The 18,340-nt window shown below is 40.3% G+C and overlaps 1 protein-coding gene across 1 annotated transcript in view; it reads right to left on the bottom strand.

Annotated features, from left to right (window-relative positions):
* Positions 1 to 16,872: 16,872 nt before the first annotated feature.
* The window catches only part of LOC117449570 (3-hydroxyacyl-CoA dehydrogenase type-2-like), a 99,833-nt gene continuing 98,365 nt past the window's right edge, over positions 16,873 to 18,340 (bottom strand). The window contains exon 6 of the mRNA XM_071203724.1: positions 16,873 to 17,160. The gene's annotated coding sequence lies outside the window, so the exon portion shown is untranslated. The remainder of the gene's footprint in view (positions 17,161 to 18,340) is intronic.

Genomic DNA, 18,340 nt, shown 5'->3' with positions numbered 1-18,340 from the left:
TTCATTGTTTTACCCGAGTCATTTTCTCTCACGTGTGTCTGCGTCTTTATAATTGACAGTTTACACCCCAAATTATATCCCAATTATTGTGCGATAATTTTGGCAGAATAGTTTGAATGTATCTTGTTTGACCACAGGTGGTGCTTCCACATGTATTTATGTTTAATACATTGTCCACAACATTTGCAAAGACATAATTATGGCATAAAATGACAATCCTACATGTAAAAATTAAAACCAATGCTAAAACAATTGTATTTTTCATGAAATACTACAATATATAATGCTTTGTCATGTTTTAGGAGAAACCAAGATGTTGCAGTATTCAAAGTCAAAATCATCTTTATTGTCAATAACTCTACATGTGTTATACACAGGGCCGCCCCTCCCTACAGGCCCCCGCCTTGCGCAGGGGGCCACGCCCAGAGGGCCTCAGCTCCACCCCCCCCCCCCAACAAAACTGAGTTGTTCTGTGTGTGAAGTAACCTCAAGTCACTCCGCAGGCACATTTTGATGCAGACCAGTTTGTCAAAACAAAAAAGGGCAAGGCTGAGAGCAGAGGCTATACCCACCATCTTCGTGCATCGCCCTGTGGTCAAAAAGAGAAGGGCCCCTGCACCACGATTCACCCCGGGACCTGTATCTACAAAGCCCATAGCTCATGATCACAGCTATAGTGTGAAAGGTGACACAGATATAATAATAATATAATATAATAATAATATTTCTTATTTTTAAGTGGTATAATATTTTAAATGTTCGAACATTTACAGTGCCATGTCTTCTACTTACATTAGTCTCAAAGATTGAGGGAAGAAGGGAAGGGATCACTGCCCTCCACCTGCCAGCACCCAGCCAGAGGAGCGCAAACAACAAAAACAAGCAAGGTGTCCCGTCATGTACCTGGAAGTTTGGGTTGGTGAAAAACCTTGGTGGCTCTCTACTCATGTTGTTACAGTTGTCTTGGTTACAGCTCTCAAGTTTTTTTTTTGCCATTTCCACATCTTTAGAAAATATGAAATAAAAAATTGAAGTGAAATCAACCTCTTCTCTGGAGAACAAACTTTGATTTCTCTGTCTTGTGAGTTTGCAGTCTTGCAGTTTTGCTCCTCCACCTGTAACATCACTGCCCCTCCACCTGCCATACAGTAGGTTACTAACAAGATTACTTAGATAATACAGTGATAGAATACATGTTTAGTATGCTTACTTATATAACACAGTAGTATTAAACTTACTATACCTTGTGTTTTCACTCTCACTTAAGTCCCTCTCCCTTCAATCCAAAATCAGCTGAGCTGCAACATTATACAGACAGGTAATAATCAACATAATCACAAGGACACAATATGGCTCTGCTAAAAACACTCACTCTTACACGCACCAAAGTTATATTTATCTAATATTTAACTCCCTCCACCCCCGCATACAATCCCGTTTAGAAGCTCCTCTTCTCTAATTCAACAACGTTGGACGAAATGACATTAAGAGAACGGAATTTACAATTAAAAGGCTGTTCAACGTGTGTTGCTAACTTGCTTCGGTATCCTAGCTTAATCTGTTATCTGTAAACGTTCCCTAAATCTACTAATTTAGGGATAATCCACTGACATCCTTTAATACACATGTTAATTTGAATCAGATGTACTGATAATATCCGCAATATAAATCTTTAAACTTCTTCTTACCTTTAAAAGTCCGTCACGAACGGTCTATTATGCTGCAACTCTATAGCTCTGCTAGCCTTGGCGCTAACTTCCGGGGAACGAATTGAGAGGCTCCACGATCCGCCATTGCTGTAAAAAAGTGGCGGAGATGACATAACTCTCAGTCTATATGGCGCTGCTAACAGTCATCATCATGTCAACCACAACACAGAGAAATACTGATAGAAATGTGTGTGTAGTTGTTGATACATTGCTGACAGAGGGTACTAGAATACAGATTTAAGAAATATCAGTTTTTGAGCATGACATAAGCATGTTTTGTCTTGACTATATTACAACTATATTATAATAAAATAATATAGTATTTATATTATTGAATTGATTATGATTATTATTATTATTATTAGTAGAAGTAGTTTATTTGCATTAATTATATTTTAATCTTTTTGAGGCTAGTATTTGGCAGGAAATGCAGACGTATTCACCTGTAAACGCATACTGAACGACATACATGCACATTTACCATTTACCTCACTGTATAAAAAAGTAACTCTGTTGATAATAATAATAAACAGGAATTATATTTCGAGGGGTGAGAACCATTTAGCTATGTAAAATGTGATGGCATGTGTTATATCTTTGTGTCCTTGCGAGCTGCTTGAGTAGGCCGTTGCACTGTAAAGCGCGTCCTTAATTGATGACTGTGATATGGTGGATGAAGTTGAGGGGGCACGCTCGTGAACTGTCAACAGGGGGGTGGGGGGCCTCGCTGCGGGGAAACTGTGGACCTCCTTGCAAGCCAAAATCGTAATCGAGATTAAAATACAATTAATTGCGCAGCCCTACAACACACGGTCTGAAACAGAATCAAAGACACAGAGGGACAAACAGTTTGTTGGCAGAACATGAAATGGCTGTGCTACACAAAAGAGGATCCGAAAATGATTCAGTTCAAATATGAGCTGTCACGACCAAACTGCAAGTTGGAAAGCAGGAGACCAGAGGTGCTCATGCAATTGAACCAAAGAAGATGTACACAGGTCCACCTGGGGTCACTGCTGTGAAAAAGAAAGACTTACTCAGACTGTGCACAAATCCCTCACTTCTATGTGGACTTCTACCATTCTTTGCAAGTCATTCAGGCAGAGTAGGCTATGTCCTTTCAAATCAATCTTAAACGTACATGATCTGCATGAACTATGCTGTTGTCGTATATAATTATATTGCTATATATGACGTGCTAATGTTCTAAAGTAGTTTTTGATTTACCAAACAGTTATTAGGCCAGGTTTAATGTAATGTATTGTTATTCAGTGAACTGATGTGATATTGATATGTTATATGATCACAATGGACTCTGTAGCCATTTTCAATTGGTTATTTAGGGAAATTGCTAAATAATTAACTATTTGGCAAAATGGTTATTAATATTTTTAATACATTCAATGAACTAATATGATATAAGGATATTTTCATATGATATTGTTATTATAACAATTGATTAGTTACTTTTAAACTCATAAATGTAAAGCCTTTTTCCTATTTTTATCAGCCCTTTTTCTTAGTTTATATGAGATACAATCTTAGTATAAAAGGCGCATGTGACTTTCTTCCGAATAAAAAAAAGATAGAAGAATATTTTTTTCATTGAAAGTCAAAATATTGTTCATTAAGTATATTGTCATCCACATGTTTATGAAGTTTTCATATTAAAGATTTAATTTAATAAACAAAGTCAGGACAAAGTATGGTCATTTTTTGTTTTGGCTCTCCTGTAAAGTTGGTCAAATGTTACTTACGCCCCTCTGGTTCTCACCCCTCGATTTGCAACGTAGCCTACCTTGTTTCCACAAAAAAAATGTCACTCCTGTCGGTTGGGGGGGGGCCTCATCTCACAATGTCGCTTGGCCAGGGGCGGCCCTGGTTATACATACAGAACATTTGAAATACCGAAAATGTGTTGCAGTATTATTACAAACTAGAGAATGCAATTCCTGAAGAAATTGCTAGTGGGAATGCTTTATGCTGAAAAGCTGACGCTAAACTGCTATGCTGTAATGTAATGTGTAAGAAGAAAGTGAAGAATTTAGATTGAAATTAACACTGGGGGCTTGAATGTGTGATGAGAGAAGAAAAGAAAGTAAAAAGGCTTGGAAAAGCAGCAGAATATTTGAACTGCAAACTTTTGAACTAACTTGATGGCGAATGATCTGTCACCATGCCAACGGCATTTGATGACATCCCATAATACGCGTAGATGCGTTGATGGCTGCATCGTTACCAAACCTGTGAAGTTTTGGGCCGTTTGGAGCATTTTCCCTGAAGTTATGAGAAAACCATGTTTCATGGTGAGCATTGTGTTGCCATGGCAACGGCATTTGAAGAAATCTCAAAACTGTCCCGTAGATGTCTTCACGGCTGGACTGTTAGCACACATGTGAAGTTTGAGCACTTTTTTGAACATTTTCATAGGAGTTATAGCAAAACCGTCTTTTATGGCGAGGGATAAGTTTCCATGGAAACGGCATATGATGACACCCCATAATTGACATAGAGCAGTGGTGAGCCGTGACTTTTATACCTAGGCCCTCTGAAGGAGGGCTTCCCTCGGAAAAAAAAGAAGAGATAATACGTCACAGCGTATACTTCAGTGGAATATCAAAACAGAGGTCCGGGGTGCAAAACGCATCAATGACAGCGACCCTCTACCACACAGAACAACACCATTTATATAAACACCTATCATGACAGGGCACCCACAGCCAAGTAACAATTACAAATGAATTAAGTCGGCACGGCGGCCCACATTGAAAATGACTTAGGCCTACCGTCCTCCTGTCCTTTTGGATGAAGCACTTGCGGGTCATGCAGCTGATCCTTTGCCTCCAGTTTATCATTGTAACTCAATCTTGAAAATGACTCGGTTAATAATTTCGCAATGATGTCATCACTGTCACCGAAGTGAGCCATCCTGAACGAACTTATGCTAATTATAAATATATCGATCATAAATATATCGATCATAAATCTATCGATTAGATTTATGATTCGAAAATAATAAAAGTAGGGTAGACATGTGGATATTATCCGTCTGAACAAAACGTGCATTTATCTAACAGGTTCGTTTTCCACAGACCTTATTTCCAGCTATTTTCCAAAATCCTCTGGAGAAATCCCACTGCTTTCTGTCGAGGGAATCCGAGCGCAGCTTACTTCCGGGTTTTAGGACTCGTCACTGCACCTCTTGCATAGACCTCACAGCGGGCGGAACTTGTCATAAAGTCCGCGAAAATAAAGCCCGCCCATTTAGAGGGAAGATATGATTGGTCAATTGTACTGTCATTTGACATTACTCTCTCGTTGAGTTACTATAGCGGGCCCTCTGTGAATGTAGAGAGGGACCAAGCGGCAAACTCTGGGGAACAGCCGGTGTCAGTACCAGATGTGTTCGGGCTACCAGATATCTTCGGGTGTATTTCCGTCGCCACCGTCATCCGTCATATCCGTCTACTCACCTCCCTCTGCTCCCAGCGCTCTGCTGCCACACACCGGCCGTCTGCGGAACTGCAGCCGGAGGAACTCGGGACACCTTGTTATGTGTGTGGGGTGCTATGGTGGGGTCCCATGTACTTGTGCACATATGTTTCTAATTATTTACAATTAAAAAATATATATATTCTGCGTTACTTTAGCCAACACTTTTATAATAGATTATATAATTACGAAATGTGTAGATAGAATACATATCTTTCAGGTTGTTATTTTGTCATTATGTTTCATGTTTTATTTACCTTTTAGTATTTTTATATAGTATCTGAACTTTGGAGAGGAGTTGGGAGACACACGACACATCAAATCACATCTACAGATCAAGACAAAGCGAATGGAAGTACTCCCATAGGCTACTCCTAGCGTGAAAATGTTTGTGAAAACGTGTGCAAAGTCTCCGAAAATCCTAAAAATAAGCTCATATTTGAATTCCCCATAAAAAAAACAAATCATTCAGTAAAAACAAGGCCCCACTGATCATCTACTCTCTAAGACGATTCCAGGGATGTCTGGCTTGAGTTTATACCACCAGGGAAAGTGGACAAAAGTGCCCGAGATTAGCCTCTTAATTTACCCAGGGCCTAGTGCTTGGCTTTGGGCATGAAAATTCAGGAAACTCCCCTGAGTATTTTATTAAATATCTGAACTTTGGAGAGGAGTTGGGGGACACACGACACATCAAATCACATCTACAGATCAAGACGAAGCGAATGAAAGTACTCCTAGCGTGTGAAAATGTTTGTGAAAAACGTGTGCAAAGTCTCTAAAAACGGAGCAGTGGCTGTGATGCTAGCTTTGCGGCTAGCGGTTAGTTGTTGTTGTTTGAAGTTGTTGCTATGGAAACAACATGACGGAGAAAAAATGTATATCTTCTACATATAATAACGGACAAAGTAAAGAATGAAGTGTAGGCTATGCCTGTTTGAAGTTGTTGCTATGGAAACAACATGACGGAGAAAAAGTATAATCTTCTACATATAATAACGGACAAAGTAAAGAATGAAGTGTCGGCTATGTTTAAATGTTCGGAATTTGACCATCATGGCCCTCTTGAGTTGCCGTAAAATATGACGGTTATGACGGATGACGAGTGCGACGGAAATACACCCGAACACATCTGGTACCTACACCAGGACGCTGTAATGTTGTTACATACTATTTGGTCCGGAGTTGTGGATACCCGGAATGTGATATGCGGGACACGGATTATTAGGTAGTACAGAGCGGGAATAAAGCACAGTTAACGATACTCGCTGTCTCCTGAGTTGTCTATAACAAAGCAAGATACACATACCAAATGACAACATGACAACACTACAACTGGCGACGAGGATACCGCAACACATCGCAGAATGAGGGAAGAGAAATAAAACATCCACAATTCTGGATAAGCGGTAAGCGAACTACGTTGGCTAACACATAAGGCTAACAAGCTAGCCAAGCCATCCACGGGACGCACCATGGCCAATCTCCCACATTTCCCGCAGTTTGATGTGCACACTGAACCCAGCTCTGTAGGCTCGAGGTGGAAAAGGTGGATTAAACGATTCACCAACTTCCTAGTAGCATTAGACATAAAGGAGGATACACAAAAACGTGCGCTAGTGCTGCACTATGCTGGATCAGACGTGTATGACATATTTGACACTCTGCCAGGAACGGGAGACGCTGATGATTACGATACGGCCATAGCGAGCCTGCAAACCTATTTCTGCCCCAAAGTAAATCCTGAATATGAGATCTATATTTTCAGACAAGCCAGGCAAAATGACAGTGAGACATTGGATGCTTTCCACACGCGACTGAGACAGTTGGCATCAACATGTGACTTTACCGACGCTGATAAGGAAATAAAGTCACAGATTATTCTAAGCTGCAGTTCCGCACGCCTCCGCAGGGCGGCGCTAAAGGACAGCGACATGACACTTCAAAAACTACTGGATGCAGGCAGAGCTCAAGAACTGTCAGACAAACAAGCTGCAGGTATGGAGACAGGAAGATCACAAAAAGAATTCCCAGTGCATGCTGTACAAAAGAAAAGCTTCCAAAGTCATAAACAATTCAATAAATATAATAATGTGAAGCATGAATACAAAACCTGCAACAACTGTGGTGGACATTTTCCTCATGAGGGAGGACAAGCAAACTGCCCAGCAAAGGGGAAAGATTGTAAAGCATGTGGAAAATTAAATCATTTCCAAAGATGCTGCAGATCACAAAACAAAGATTATACCCCTAAAGCTGCAGAAAAACAACAACATTACCGACCAAAATACAAAGTGCATCAAGTGCAGAAACAAACTGAGCAAAAGACACAGAGACCAGACACTCCAGACAGCTCAGCAGAAGATGACTATGTGTATGTTGTATGCACACTGCAAGACAAAGCAGGACACAAACGTACACAAATAAAAATTGTGGACACAGTAATACATGTTATTGTTGACTCTGGTGCGACAGTGAACATATTAGATGATGTTTCCTATGAAGAGCTAAAAGCCAGTTGTGAACTGCAACCATCTGCTGCCAAGATCTATCCTTATGGCTCATCCACTGCTCTTCCTTTGAGAGGAAAATGTAAAGCTGCAGTCCATTCAACTACTTCCACAGTAAATGCAGTTACATTCTATGTGATACAGGGTGACCATGGCTCACTGCTGAGTCGAAAGACAGCAACAGAACTAGGACTTCTGAAAGTTGTAAATTCTATGTCCACAGAAATGCCTATTTCATCCCCAAACCAGCTCCTCCATGAGTACCAAGACATCTTTCAAGGCATAGGAAAACTCAAAGATTTTCAAGTGAAGCTACACATTGATGAGTCAGTGCAACCTGTGACACAGCCACACAGGAGGATTCCTTTCCACATGAGAAAAAGAGTGGAATCAGAATTAAACCAGCTACAGGAAAAAGGAGTCATCGAGAGAATCAGCGGCCCAACGCCATGGGTGTCTCCGATAGTTGCTACACCAAAACCAAAGAACCCTGACAAAGTTCGCATCTGTGTGGATATGCGCCTGCCGAACACAGCAATACAGCGAGAGCGCCACATCACACCAACTGTAGATGACCTCATCCACGACCTGAATGGAGCTGTAGTATTCTCCAAGCTGGATCTGAATGCTGGATACCATCAACTTGAGCTACATCCAGATTCAAGGTATATCACCACCTTCACTACACACACTGGCCTCTGGAGGTACACCAGACTGAACTTTGGCATTAACTCTGCTGCTGAAGTGTTCCAAAATGTCATTCAAGGAGTGCTACATGGTATCCCCAACGTCAGGAACATGAGTGATGACATCATTGTGTATGGGAAAACACAAGAAGAGCACAACAATAGCCTCAAAGCTGTTTTTCAGAGACTGAGGGAGAAAAATATCACACTCAATGCTGATAAATGTGAATACAGTAAACCAGAGCTTGAGTTCTTTGGCTATATTTTTTCTGAAAAAGGCATATCTGCAGATCCTAAAAAGATCACTGCCATCAAGAACCTTCCTCCACCCCAAAACGCATCAGAGGTTCGCAGTCTGCTCGGGATGATAACATACTGCTCACGTTTCATTCATGACTATGCCACGATCTCTGAACCTTTACGTCAACTAACAAAAAAAGACACTACCTGGTCATGGGGACCACAACAACAGTCGGCAATGGAGAGGCTAAAATCAGAGCTGATGGAAAACACTACAATGGCTTACTTTGACCCAAGGAAGAAATCCAAACTACTGGTTGATGCCAGCCCTGTTGGTCTAGGTGCCATACTCAGCCAGCACAGCCCTGACAAAGAGGGTAATGACCACATTGTTGCATATGCCAGCCGAGCACTCACACCAGTGGAACAGCGCTATTCTCAAACAGAGAGAGAAGCTCTGGCAATCCTCTGGGCATGTGAACACTTCCACCTATATCTCTATGGGTCACACTTCACTGTTATCACAGATCACAAACCGCTCGAACTGATCTTCAACAACCCAAAAGCCACACCCCCAGCTCGGTTAGAACGCTGGCGGCTAAGACTACAACCATACAGCTACATTATCAAGTACAAAGCTGGAAAAGATAACCCTGCCGATTACATGTCCAGACATACCAAGCAGATCGTCTCGCATGGCTGAGGAATATGTCAACTTTGTCATTGACAATGCTGTTCCAAAGGCAATGACACTTGCAGAAGTTCAAACAGAAACAAAGAATGATCCTACATTATGTAAAGTGATGCATTTTTTGAGTGCAGGACACTGGAGACATGCACCACAGGACTCAGACTACACTGATTATCCAATGCTGAAAGCACTCTACCGCCTACGAAACGAACTGATAGTCAACGCTGGAGAGATTGTCATTCTCAGAGGAACACGACTTGTGCTACCTACCTCTCTCCAACGTAAGGCAATAAGCCTAGCCCATGACGGTCATCTTGGCATTGTTAAGACCAAACAACTGGTAAGGGAAAAGGTATGGTTTCCAGGCATAGATGAAATGGTGGAAAAGATGATAAAACACTGCATACCATGTCAAGCAGCAACCTCCCAGAATCAAATGGAACCACTTAATATGTCTGAACTTCCCAAAGGTCCATGGCAAAATGTTTCTATTGACTTTACAGGACCTTTCCCATCAGGTGATTACCTACTTGTGGTTATTGATGAGTATTCCAGGTTCCCCGAAGTTGAGATACTAAAGTCCACAGCAGCCACTACAGTGATTCCCAAACTGGACAGAATCTTCTCATCCTATGGTATCCCACATGTGGTGAAAACAGAAAATGGACCTCCATTCAATGGACAGCCATTCAAAGATTTCAGCCACTATCTCGGATTCAAACACAGAAAAATAACACCGTATTGGCCGAGAGCTAATGCAGAAGCTGAACGCTTCATGAAAACATTGAAGAAAACAATAACAGCCACACACACTGAAGGAAAACCATGGAAACAGAACCTCTACCGTTTTCTTAGAAATTACCGTGCATCCCCACACGGTACTACACAGCTGACTCCAGCCGAGTTAATGTTTGGGAGAAAACTCAACACCACTCTCCCCGCTCTTCATGTGACTCAACATCATACACCTGACACCAAACTCCAAGATATTGATCAGCGTGCCAAGCAGCGCAAGAAAGAGCATGCCGACCACAAAAACAGAGCTCGACCTTCTATCCTCAAACCAGGTGACATTGTGCTATGCCGTCAGAATATCAAAGGCATGCTCATGACTCCTTATGGAAGCAAACCTTACACCATCGTGAAGATCAGAGGATCAATGGTGACAGCAGCTCGCCCAGGACATGAGATAACACGAAACTCCTCACACTTCAAACTGCTCCCACCTTCAGTTCCTATTGGATCTGACTCAGGAATGACTGACGAAGAGGATGATCTGGATCTACAACTTCCTGACCCACCAGATGAGGAAACTCATCAGCTCCAAAACGAGAATATCAACCCTGAAGGTCCTGTTCCAATCAGATATTCAATCAGAACAAACAGGAGACCACCACAACGTCTCATTGCTGAAATATGACTTAAAGAAGTCAAGAGACTGCAGATAGTTGAACAATTACAAAAAGGACATTTTTGCTAGTGACAAAGAAGACTCAGTCATTTAAGTTAAAACAATGAGATATTAATTTCTTTATTTCATTACTAAGAATAAGAGACCTTTCTTACTGCAATTCTTATTTACATTTCGTTAATATCAAAAGTCAATGTTCATCTGAAATAAGGGAGGGATGTAATGTTGTTACATACTATTTGGTCCGGAGTTGTGGATACCCGGAATGTGATATGCGGGACACGGATTATTAGGTAGTACAGAGCGGGAATAAAGCACAGTTAACGATACTCGCTGTCTCCTGAGTTGTCTATAACAAAGCAAGATACACATACCAAATGACAACATGACAACACTACAGACGCCAATACGGAAGTGCCACACACTGCAGTTCATATATGGGCCGCTAGGGACTGGCTGCAGAAAGGAGCAATTTCCATAGACCCCCATGTTAAAATGCCCAACTTTACAGCAGAAAAAAACATGTTTCTACTAGGGCTGTCAGTCGATTAAAATATTTAATCGCGATTAATCGCATGATTGTCCATAGTTAATCGCGATTAATCGCCAATTAATCGCACATTTTTTATCTGTTCTAAATGTACCTTAGAGGAATATTTTTCAAGTTTTTAATACTCTTATCAACATATGAGTGGACAAATATGCTTTATGCTAATGTTTATTATCATTTGAACAATGACAAATATTCTCATGAATATTAAACACAACAACCTCTGAACATTACAAATATTCGCCTCAATTCAACCTGGAACCTCTCTCATACAATACAAATGGTGTGTGCGTGTGCGCGTGCGCGTGTGTGTGTGATCGTTGGAGCTATGTGCAACTCAAGGCATATGCTCGAACGGGAGCTGCCTGGACGCTGCGATCATGTTGCTGCAATCATGAGTGTGCTGACTTCTCCTACAATGTCCCGCTGTCTGACTTCCTGCATAAAGTCAAGTGCTCGGTGCAGTTGTGTGGATAGAGCGCTCCTCTGTTTTCATTTAAACAGCTCCTTATATCCGTTAGCGCAGCTAGCTAGCACCCGATGCTAACAACAACAATGCACGTACGGTCTCTCTCTTGCTCACTCGCGCCACACAAACACACACCCTCCCGGTCCTCCCGATGGCCAGTCGGTGCCTGCCGGTGGCTGTCAGCATCAGCTTGTAGATGGTATTTTAAACTCGATGCGCTCTGAAACTACGGGGCGGCCGAGGAAAAAAAATACACATGCGTTTATCGCGTTAAAATAATTAGTGGCGTTAATTTTTTTTTGCGTTAACGCGTTATTAACGCGTTAACTTGACAGCCTTAGTTTCTACCCATGGATGCAATAAATATTATTATCGATATAGTTAGATTCCACCTTCTTGATTATGAATCTGTGAGTGAATTGTTTTCTAACACGACCCTTTTATTTATATTAGGTCTTAAAGTGTTTGCATAAATTAGGGCGTGGTCACATAACTCGCAGAGATGGCATTTAACCCTTCACATTCCAACAGAAACTGAACAGGCAGATTCGAAGGATTTATTTCTTTGGAAATATTAATTTAAATACAATTAAATCAAGTTATTTTTGGTAAAACTAATGAAAAATATAACAAAAACATATAAAAAAATATTTTTAAAAAAGTTTTTTTTTTAATGTTTTCAAATATTATTTCTTAGAATATCTTAAAGTGGAAATGCCTTTGTTGACAGTTAAGTCTCCATTATGCCGAATGACTGTAACAGTTTAAACCCCAAATGATATCCCAATTATTGTGCGATAATTATGGCAGAATAGTTTATAAATGTATCTTGTTTGACCACAGGCAGTGCTTACACATTTCTTTATGTTTAATACATGTTACACAACGCTTGCAAAGACATCGTTATAACATACTTAAAGGTGGAGTAGGTCATTTTGGAGAAACCAGCTCGAGTGCGCTAGAATTTGAAAATACACAACCGGAAAAAAATCTGCCACTTCCTTACAGAGTCCCTCCCCCAACACACACGAACGCGCACATGACCAATGAGGGCACGAGATAAGTTTGTGCACAGATGGAAGGCTGACCGGCAGGTAGGCCATCCAGTTATTTTAGCCGGGCCGGCTCAGATGATTGGTCGTGCTTTTTACAGCGCCACGGCTTCCACAGATGACATTTTTGTATGGATTTTTTGTCAAAGCACTTAAGATATTCATTGCTATCGGGATGTTAAGAGCATTCCATGGAATATAACAAAAAGCGTATCTCGAGCCGGTTTCTCAAACTTACCCAACCTTTAACTCTAAAACATTTCTTAATCAAAATGTTACGGCAAAATGACAATTCTACAATGTAAACAATGAAATACTATAACGTTTTGACATTTTAGGACAAACCAAGATGTTGCAGTATTATTGCAAATGAAAGGACTTTGTCTTGATGATTTGGTTCAAAGGAAAAGCCAAAACATATAATATTAAAGAGAAACTTTTACAAAGAAAATATGAAGAAAAAACAGGGATACGGAATAATATATTTGTACGTATTGTACTCCAACTGTTACCGGCCAAAGAGAAAGCCTTTGAGCTCCATACTGTTTCAGAAATAATCCTTGATCTAATAATCCTTGCTTTTCATTACCGGAGCATTTTAGACAGTATCTGCTAGGTCCCACATGAGCCGGCATAAACCCCGCCCCCTTTTCTTTTTAATTTGTTCAGATTAAAAAAAAAAAAAGCTTAATTTGTAACCTTTATTTATACAGGTGAACATTTCATTGAGACACATGGTCTCATTCTCAAGAGAGACCTGTTTATACCCAGAATCAGCACTTCTGTAACAGGAAGTGAAATAGAGGGATATGAGGCATGGCTGGAATGAGTGACACTTCATAGACATGTTTTTTTATATTTTTGTATATATCTGAGACCTATGCTATTGCCTACAATTAGCATGATAGGTGACCTTTGTTGTTATTTTAGTCTTTATTATTTACCTACCTTTATATTGTGTTATTTATTGTATAGGTCTTAAAGGATTTTATCTTACTTTATTAATCTAACTTGCTTCAATAGCAATATTTATTTTTACGTTGGTCTTTTTTATTTCTTAATCGTTTAACCTTTATTAGAATTATGGCATTTGTATTACTATTATCTTCTTTTTTTCTGTTGTACCTATATGTTCACTTTGTATTATGGGGTTTTATATTTTATATTGTTGCATCGATTCAGTCGTCTTGTGTCTTATCCGTCTGAGAGAAACCATTATTTATTTTATTGTATTATCATACATGTTACCTCCTTGTGTCGATCAATCTGATAAAATGTTATATTTTGCTGCATGCACCTTTAAAGTTCTTAACAAATAATCTGAGGATTTTTTTTTTTTTTACTTGACATTTTGTTAGGCACTTTGAGCGTGGTGTATAGTGCTGCGTACCGGTACGCCGAACCGGTACTGGACTTGTAAAAAGTTTCGGTTCAAGTCCGGTTAAAACCGGAACGTCGGGAACCGGTACTTGGACTCGCAAAAAAACTAGCACTTACGTATATTCTGGTGTCTGTGGTTATTTAAACATTCCCTGATAAACGTTATTCAGCGTCAATAAATGAGTGCTAATCCCAGCGTGCTCAGTGTACAACATCACATGTCATTTCACCTTCGATTCACGGTTTGAAAACGTAGCATCTCGCCACATGCTAATGCTAACCGGAAGTGAAGAATGTTCAGAATAAAAGTATTAGTTAAGTTAATAGTGTGAACTTCCGGTTTTTTCAGAATAAAACTGATTTAAATTAAATAGTGTATTTAATTCAAAATTACGCCATATCAACATTGATTTTAATTTCTAACAGTATGTATGTACATCACTATGTATGTAGTATGTACTGTATAATGTACACATGTAGAGTTGTAGAAAATACATGGTGTACAGACAGTACAGTACACTCTGACTGTACAGTCACTACAGTGTAGCCTATACTGTATAGTAGGTGTGTAACAGTGTAATGCGTATAGTCTACTCTACACTCTACCTTTCAGCAACGTTTTAGGGATTTAGGCTCAGTCAGCTCAGGGACCGTTTGGTTAATTTAGTTTGGTAAATGAAATAAATGTTTGAACTTTGTAGTAGTTCACTGTAGTTGCTGTCATAAGTCATTTGTAGACTAAGTGGCAAAAAGTGTTTTTCTACATTTGTACTTTGTAGAGAAATGTAGACACAAGTTGGAAGGGAGCACAATAAACCTGATGAGTTTGAATTTGAGTTGATTATTGTTAATTTTAAATTTATAATTAGCTTACAATAAGTTCACTTTAGTTACTCACACAACTTGACACAAGCCATGGGTTCAGGTCCGGACTTATAAGTCCGGACCTGAACCTGAACCTCTGGACTTGAGTCCGGACCTGAACCTGAATGTGAGTCCAGGTACGCAGCACTAGTGGTGTATGAAAAGTGCTATATAAATTAAGCTTTATTATTATTATTAATAATGTAGACTGTGAAACCCAAATAGCTTTTGTTTACTATTTAAAACCCTACAAATTAATTGAGTTGAAGCAACACCTGATGTAAAGTAACGGAGGAATAGAGAGGAGAAAAAGCGTCTTCTGTGTGGCCAAACCGTCCAAACTCATTTCTACCCAAAGGACGAGGGAGAGGACGTTATCTGGATCACCACAGGGGGCGCTGTGGGGCGAGGGCCCTGCACGGAGGGACAAATCCTCCTCAAAGCAGGTGAGTTTACTCGGGTCCTCTTCAGTCTGCAAGATAACAAAGAAAAGTTGATACCTTTTCAAGTTTACTTTCATGTGTTTTCACATGATCATCGTTTCAGCCTGGGAGCTGCTTCATGTGAAATGTTCATCTCCTTTTTTGAAATATGGAAGTTCTTTCTCTGTGTTCACACATCTTAACTTACTTCTCAAAAGAGTTATCATCGCTTGTGGCTTTAAAAATAACCCCACCCTGCACTGGTTCCTGTTTCTTAAGAAGGCAACAGGTTATACTGAGAAACAAACACTGATGTTAAACTCTGACTGACTCTAGTTGTGTTAGTGTTTGAAGTCCAAAGATACTGTTTTCTGAACTCAAAGCTTCTGTCATATCTCGTGTTGCTTACTGTCTTCTGAGAAGTGTCTGCAGTGGGAAGTGGAGAGAACAGACATCTCTACAGGAGGAGATCTGCTCCCTCTGTCCTCCTCTCTGACCTCCTCACACTCTCTGTCAGCCTGCAGGAAGTGAGGACAGGTTTGTATTAATATCAGCTGCTTGCACAAACATTAATAATGCTGAGATGAACTCAAACTCACCTCTGTGACATTGACATACTCAGCTTCATCAGCAGTTTCTAAAAGACATCACATTCAGAAGATTAGCTCCAAACGATTGCTTTTGTTATGTCTTTGTTTCCTGTGAACTCACCTCTGGGTTTCCTGGCCCTCTTCCTGCAGAATATCAGCACAGACGCTGAGAGTGCGATGACCATGACGACCAGAGTCAGACGCACATACAGCACCACACCTGAGAGCAGGAGAACACTTTGTTTTCTCTGATACTTCCTGGTCCATAAACACAAACAACAAACTAAAAGTACCGTGACCATCCGGAGCTGTCTGTCCCTGTTGAGGCTGCGTGGTGCGTTCAGGGGAGGCTGAGGAAGGTACGGAGCTCAGACTCTGAGTGGTGGTCAGTGTGGAGGCTGATGGGGCTGATGTTAAAGAGGCTGGAGCTGTGAAACAAAAATAAAACACAATGAAACACAAATCAGATACTGATTGGACAAAGAACGCTAAGACGTCATTGAAATAAAATGTATCTGAAAATGCATCAGAGCATTACACATTTTAAAGCTAAATCAAGAAGGTAAATAATGTGTTTGGTGCAACAATATAGCTGTAATGTTTGTGGTGCTCATCAGATATTTATTCTTTTAAAGGATTTTTTTTTTAAATATGCAGCTCTTAATATAACTCTAACACTAACATATTCGGTTATTTGAAACAGCAGCAGCTGGGAAGAGTTATATCCAAAACTCCCAGCAGAGACTCACCATCTGTAACTCTGATCTCAATGTCCTGGTATAAGTTGAAGACAGATCTGTCCAGACCACATTGGTACGGTCCTGCGTCAGACTTGGTCAGCTTTGTGATGCTCACATACAGAGTTTTACCACGTAGAAAAGTTCCTTCCACATATCTGATGCTGTATCAGCCTCTCTGTTCTGAGTCTCCGGTCGTTTCTACCAGAATGTTTCCTGCTTCACATTTTCCCTTACAGAACATCTTCCTTCCTCCAGAGAAAGTAAAGGTGCATCTCAATGTGATGTTTGCTCCTTCAGTTCCTGTACGGACAAGTTTTTGTGCGTTGGTGAGCCCACTGTTTCCATCCCTCAGTGCTGTTGAAAAGATGAGCAATCAATATTTAATATATTCCTTTAAGACACTGCAGTCTGATCAACAACATGTACTGCTTCACATTTCCAAAGATCAAGATTTAAATATATTTTAGATTGTCCAAAAATGTTGTTAACATTATGAAATGTAATATTCTACAGTAAATTTGAGAATGTTTTATTTTAGCTGTTAATTATATTATGAATCGTGGAGGGATGGTGATGATGATTTCTTATAAGCAGTGTTGGGATTAACGTGTTACAAAGTAACGCGTTACTGTAACGCCGTTATTTTTGGCAGTAACTAGTACTCTAACGCATTACTTTTTAAATTCAGTAACTCAGTTACCGTTACTACATGGTGCGTTACTCCGTTACTGCGTTAGTTTATTTATATAGTCAACAGCCAGGTGAACAGAGATGAGTACTGTACTTGAGTAAATGTACTTAGATACTTCCTGTGTCACATGCGGAGACGGGCTGTGGGCGTGTTTGTGTTGTTTACTAACAAGACTGTCATGGCGGCGGCGGAGCTCAAGTCTAGTTTCTCCACCTGGAGATATTCTCACTATTTCACTTTTGTCGAGCACAAAGAAAAGAACGTTTTAGTTAAATGTAAGTCGTGTCCTGGCGGGTCAAAGAGCCTATCTACTGCCCAAACCAGTCATTCACATCTCTTAAAACATCTGCAAACACAACATGCTGGGACGAAGCTAGTAGCTAAGACCACAGAGACTCAGCCGACGCCACTCCACCTCCACCTGCACCTAAGCAACAGCGGCTGGATTTTAACCAAGGGACTGCTCGCCAGGGGAAAGTCGATAAAGCCATTGCACGGTATGTTGTAGAACACATGCAGGCTATTGCTACAGTGGAGTCACCCGCTTTCAGGGAGCTAGTTAGCATGATAGCATGTCCGGGCGGCACACAGCATATGGGACGGAAAACTTTTTCCAACTACCTGGAGAAAGAATATACAAAAATGTAAAGCCAGCTAATATCGATGCTATCCATATTGCATATAATGCATGTCAAGTTGATCAATAGATTGTATTATTCTCCAATGCAATAACAGTACTGAAATTAAGGCTATAAGGGCATTAATATAATGGGAGCCTTTTTTTAAAGTAACTAAAACGTTACTTTTCACAGTAACGCATTACTTTTTGGTGTAAGTAATCAG

Source organism: Pseudochaenichthys georgianus, chromosome 7 (genome assembly GCF_902827115.2).
Source record: "Pseudochaenichthys georgianus chromosome 7, fPseGeo1.2, whole genome shotgun sequence".
Taxonomy (NCBI): domain Eukaryota; kingdom Metazoa; phylum Chordata; class Actinopteri; order Perciformes; family Channichthyidae; genus Pseudochaenichthys; species Pseudochaenichthys georgianus.
Note: the sequence above shows the minus strand (reverse complement) of the source record. Positions and strands in the feature narration are given on the sequence as shown.